Raw genomic sequence first — 6,233 nt, 5'->3', positions numbered from 1 at the left:
GGGTAGTGGCGTGCTGCCGCTGCGTCGCGGCAGCCGGCGCGTGCCGGACGACCCCCCTTCTGCTCCTCTCGCCGTGGAAAAACACGGGAACGAGCCACTGACTACAGCTGGGCCGTCCACGCCACAGGCAAGGCCGTTGACTACAGCTGGGTTGCGGCCATCGACGACCAGACTGCCTCTTACAGAAAATCATCTAGTTGGTTCAGCACGCGGTGCAAAACGGCATCGCGCGTCGCTTATTTCATGCCGGACAGCGACGACTCACGCGGACTTCCACCACCCGCACCTCCCCATTTGCTCCGGCGACCCGACGGCGCTTCCCCGGCCTATCCTCGCGCGCCGCAGTTGCTTCCTCCACGTCCTCTCGTTGCCGCCGCCCCTCGAGCGCGTCATTCCTCCGACGAACAGCGCCCGGCCGCCCACTGCCGCTCGGCGCCCACAAGGTGTTTGACAAAACGCTTGCAAGGTATGTATTGCTTCAACTTCATATTTTGTAGATGAATTTGGTGCATGTTGTTTGTAGTTTTATATACACTAGTTTAAATTCTATATTGTAGATGAGTTCGTCATATGATTCTTCCGACGAAGAATTTGATATTCAAGAGGAGGAGGACCTTGCAATGATCCTAGCCATGCACGTCAATAAAAAGCCAAAGCACGGTGGTTTGATGAATGGGTCGTCAGAAAATTTGGAGGGATAAGATCGATGTTGACAACAGATTGATGAGGCACTATTTTGTGGATAATTCCATATGCCCCGAGTCGTACTTTTGACGCCGTTTTAGAATGAGCACCGAGTTGTTCAAACGCATTGCAGAAAAATTGGCGAGGCATGATTAGTTTTTTCAACAAAGGAGGAATGCCGCCAGAGAACTCGGTCATAGCACCTTTCAAAAGGTGACAACCGCTTTGCGTTTGTTGGCATACGGTATTCCGACCGATCTAGTTGATGACCACTTGGCCATGGGTGAGAGTCAAGCCATCATGTGTGTGAAGCCGTTGAGAAAACCGAAAGGTAAGAAAAATCTTGATTTCCACAATGCTCAGGCGACGGCTAGGAAAGATGTGGAGAGAGATTTTAGGATTTTGCAAGCCCAATTTGCTATTGTGAGAGGACCGGCAAGATTTTGTGATCAGAAGATCCTTTGGTACATCATGAACGCTTGTGTGATCATGCATAACATGATCATCGAGAATGAGCGTGGGCAAGATTTAGACTATTCTAAGTATGAGCTCTTGGGACGTCCCATGTGAGTGCGGCGGAGGGCTGTGAGGGTGGCCCGATTTGTTACCTCCTATCAATGCCATTCGACGTGCTGAAACGCATGATGATCTTCAAAAGGATCTAATCGAGGAGTGGTGGGCATGGAATGGCCGATAAAACTAGCGATTTGTATGTTTGATGTTGTATTGTTGAACTATTTGTTTGTTTGTTTTTTGCAGGAAAATTTCCGATCTATTCATCTTCGGTCATGGCAGTACAACGAATATTAGAAATAAGAAAAATTATATCCAAATCTGTAGACCACCTAGCGACGACTACAAGCACTGAAGCGAGCCGAAGGCGCGCCGCCGTCATCGCCTCTCCATCGCCGGAGTCGGGCACAACTTATTGTAGTAGACAGTCGGGAAGTCATCGTGCTAAGGCCTCATAGGACCAGCGCACCAGAACAGCAATCGCCGCAGATGAAGAATAACGTAGATCAGAAGGATCCAACTCAAAGACACACGAATGTAGACGAACAACGACGAGATCCGAACAAATCCACCAAAGACAGATCCGCCGGAGACACACCTCCACACGCCCACCAATGGTGCTAGACACACCGCCGGAACGGGGTCTAGGCGGGGAGACCTTTATTCCATCTTCAGGGAGCCGCCGCCGTCTCGTCTTCCTGAATAGGACACAAACCCTAACAAAACTGAAAGAAACGACTAAAAACGAAGCCATCCCGCCGGCACTTGCCGAGATCCACCGCGCCCCCATTGCCCTAGGGCCACTGGAGAGGAGCGGATCTGCGGCGGCGCCGGTGGGAGGCAGAAACCCTAGCTCTTTTTGTGGAGGAGGAGGGGGCGGCGACTAGCAGGGAATGCTGTTGAACTATTTGTTGTATTGGAAGATAAACTATTTGTTTGAGTTGTAATAAATTGAACTATTTGGTTGATTTATTTTTTATGTGTTTGATCTTCTTGGTTCTATTTGAGTGTCAAACATTGTTTGTGCTGGGCACGAGCGTTTTATATTTACCGCGCCTGCTAGAGCTGCTCGCGCGCAATATTTAATAGCGGCCGCTAGAGCCAGCGCTCTGTTAGGCGCAAAAAATTGCTATTTCGGTGCTGTAAAAGTTATTTTAACACGGCGTGCGTTGCGTGTCTGTTGGAGATGCTCTCCAGACCCTACTTCCTCGAATTGTTGCATCATCGCCGCCATCGTAAAAGTTGGGTCCGGCGTTGCATTAAGCAGAGTTGGCGGCTGGGATGGCGAGTGGACCAGACGTCTTTGGCATCAGGGATCCATCACTGCAATGGTGAGCTCTATGTCCTCACGGATCACGATGAGCTACTAGTTAAAATTGAAGTCCGAACGAAAGGGGACGGCATGCAAGGACCCTCCATACTTGTAGACGATAAAATTTTACGGTTTGTGGAAACACGCAAGGAACCTCATCGTAAGAGTGAAGTTCACATTTCAATTTCCACTTGTTTCCCTTGTCTTCGGTAGCAATTTCGCAACCGAGGGGAAACGAGAACGACATATCGATGTGTATTTGGATACGTTGGCATGACACGGAAACGGATATGCAGGCTGACACCACTCTTATAAGAGGCGCCTGCGAAACTAGTGAGGACGAAACCACTTGGTTCAAGAAGAGCACTTGTCATGGATAAGCCGTTTTGACCCGCTAGTACTAAACTATTCTATGGTAGTGTTACTTGGTCCCCAAGAGCCGCTTACACAGTAGGTTCCTCTAGTTTAACCCCCGAGTTTTGGATTCCTATACCAACAAGTTGTTTGAGTCGTCAGAGTCCTTCTGACATCAGACACTTCTTCAATATCAAACTTCAACTGAAATTCCCAACACATCCCATTTCTAAAAGGTGCCCCCCATTCAACTACTAGTGTCAGACTCATCTCATGTTAGCCATTTTTGCTGTCCTTTTAGAGTTCCATAAGGTGAGTTCCATAGCTGTATTCTATTGTAGTTCAAGCACTGGTTCTGCTACACGTGGAAGCTAGTTATTTAAAGACCAGGTGTAAGTGTATGCTTCATTGCCTCACCAAACTTCATATGTCAGATGCTGCCCTTTTGTTGTATTTTCTGTGAGCTTAGTTTTTTATGGGGACATAGAGTGTAGTTATTGTGAAGGAACCAACATCGGTAAGGTGCATTAGGGCATCTTCAATTTATGTAGCCCCAGGCTTGGCGCCACCAGGGTTGTGAAAACGGTCGTGGTGTAAAAATACGGTCATGGCCTTAAATGCAAAATTATCATGTCCCCAAGTATTTGTTCCCCTTCTTCCTTCGATGCGCTAAAGATCATGTAGTCACCAAGTAGTGTTGCGAACCATTTCCAAATACAGGCCCCCGAAAGCTTTTTCATTTGAATGCACCCAGTGCCTCCAAAAGTCTTATGAAATGCAGATACTTGAAGGGAACAAAACCCATTTTTATGTACCGTATAATAAAATACAGATATCTATGGACATTCAGTTACATATGTGTTGATGAAAACCAATAACACATGAAGCGTAGGTAAGCTCAAAGATGAAAACCTTCACATGGTTGCTGGTCTTTCATTTTTTTTTTGTTGGGAAAACAGGCATTCTCATCGATTTTCATTAAATAAAAACGCCAATAGTCTTACAACATAGAGAAAAAGTAAGGAACAAAGAAAATGTCGATCTTCGATTATATTTTGAAGGTTCAACATGCTCAAATTATCCATCACGCTCGCTCTACCTTTAATTGTGTTGCATAAATAGCCTAATGCCATGATTTGCAACCCTTGCCGCTTGAGGAAGAAATTCTCCTTTGTGCGCAACATTCTTAATCAGGAAGAACATAAAAACACGACACGTAAAGAAAAATCCCGAGTCCTACCCATGTTTCCCCTGCTTCCCCCAAAATGATCGGACCACTGACGTTGGCATGTCAGTTGGTTGGTTTGCTATCCTGTATCACAAGATTTTTAAATGTCATTTGCATTGGCCAGTTTATCGGTTCATGTTTGCATGTTGTATTGGAAGGTTTTTTATCTTTTGTTTCGGTGATGATTTTCCTTATTTTAGTAAATCAGCAGGCTAATATCTAGAAACTAAAAGGATTGTGCATGCCATTTGTCCTTGATTATTGACCAATCTCAAGCTCCATTATGATCTATAGTCCCGCAAGTTGCAGCCTTGCAGGCTTCTCCATGTCACGTTTCTCAGTCTATGAGGAAGTTCATATTTATGAACTTGCTTTTTTCCTGTATGTGTATCTTGTGAGTATGACTTTACTCATGAAATTATTCTTTTGTTCTGTTTAGTACAATGTGTATACCTATTTAATTTATCAAAAAATTATGTGTGCTAATACATTTCCACACATGGGTGTGTTTTGTATCGTACCTAAACCTGTGAAGTGAGACCACGTGGAGGTACAGGTACTCTTAAGTGGCACACAGCCGAACCTTCAAATCAGTATGCCTAGAATACTTGTTTCCCAAATTTTCTTGAGAAAATATATGAATTTGCTTGCGCATTGATTCTAGACGGCGTAGCAAGGCATGCCATGGCTTCTGGTTACTTGTGATGCTGTACATTCTAGCTGCCTTTAACTCCAACATAAATTTCCAATGCATCCCATTTTGAAAAAAATGTCACAGCCAAGTATCGGCACCTCACTCATCGTACTGGATATTTTTGCTCTCCCCTCCATAATGCCTTCATGTGTGATTGTCTCACACCGTCACACACGTTTACCACAGCTCTACTGTAGCTACCTCAAAGAAAAACACCACAACCGTGGTTTCGAGCATTACTGTTGCTACATAAGGAAGGTAGTTATTTATAGGATTTTTTTTTGCGAATTTGGTTATTTATAGGCTGGGTGCAAGTGCAGACCGCCAGCTGCTGCCTGCTGTTTTCCTTCTTATGGGTGTAACTATTGTTTTTGTTTTTGTTCATGTTTTCTTTCTTATGAGTGTAGCTGTTGTTTTTGTTTTTGCGAAGAGTGTGATTATCGTCGAGAGGAACTAACATCACTAAGGTGCATTAGGGCATCTTCAATGTAGCCTCAGACCATCACAAACCTGGTCCCCATCTTGGTTGTCAAATGAGTAAATGACCATGGTGTGAAAATAGGTTTATCATGTTCCCAAGTGCATGTCTGTCTATGTCACTAATTTGAGATTAATTTTCATCTTGGGATGGCCAGGCAGAAAAATAGACACCGAACCGAACATGTGTATTAATCAACAAATTCAAAACCAAAGACTACAGAATTATGAAATCATTATTGACACAGACCCTCCTAAATAAACAAAATGGATGACAGCTTATCCTATATACCTAAATAGTTCGTTGCCACTATTTGTATTATCTTAACATGCACACATGTCACATCATCAATGCCCACCATAACATGCATGAGAATTATTTTTCATTATTAGTTGATCCCCACTAATTCTATTTACTTCAACATGCACACATAAGCCAGGTACACATGTCACCTCATCAAAGGCCCACCAACATGCATGATTTTTTTTCATTATATTATACTACCTATATTCAATAAATATTTTTAACTATAAAATATAATCCAATATAATATATAATATGTTTTTTAGTTTATCATATTAATCCAAATGTTTCATACAACTAAATATTATTGAAATATCTTAACTGTATTCCTGACGCAACGCATGGGTATCATCTAGTTCATTTCAATTCCAGATTACTAGACTAGAAGAATTGGGCATGCTTCACTGCGATATTATGTGGTTTGACGTGTGGGGGAGATGGTGAAGCGTGTTTTGCTTTTTTTTATAATGCCGTATTTTCATGGTCTCTCTCTCTCTCTCTCTCTCTCTCTCTCTCTCTCTCTGGGGTTATAATTATGTGTTATCCGTAAATTAACCCACATGTATGCAATGAAGTTTTCTGCAGTGGTTATATTGATGATGCAGTGTCGCATGTTGACATTTTTTTGTTAGGTCATAAGAGGGTTCGAGACTAATGTATTTTTATA

Source organism: Aegilops tauschii, chromosome 5, assembly GCF_002575655.3.
Source record: "Aegilops tauschii subsp. strangulata cultivar AL8/78 chromosome 5, Aet v6.0, whole genome shotgun sequence".
NCBI classification, from domain to species: Eukaryota; Viridiplantae; Streptophyta; class Magnoliopsida; order Poales; family Poaceae; genus Aegilops; species Aegilops tauschii.
Note: the sequence above shows the minus strand (reverse complement) of the source record.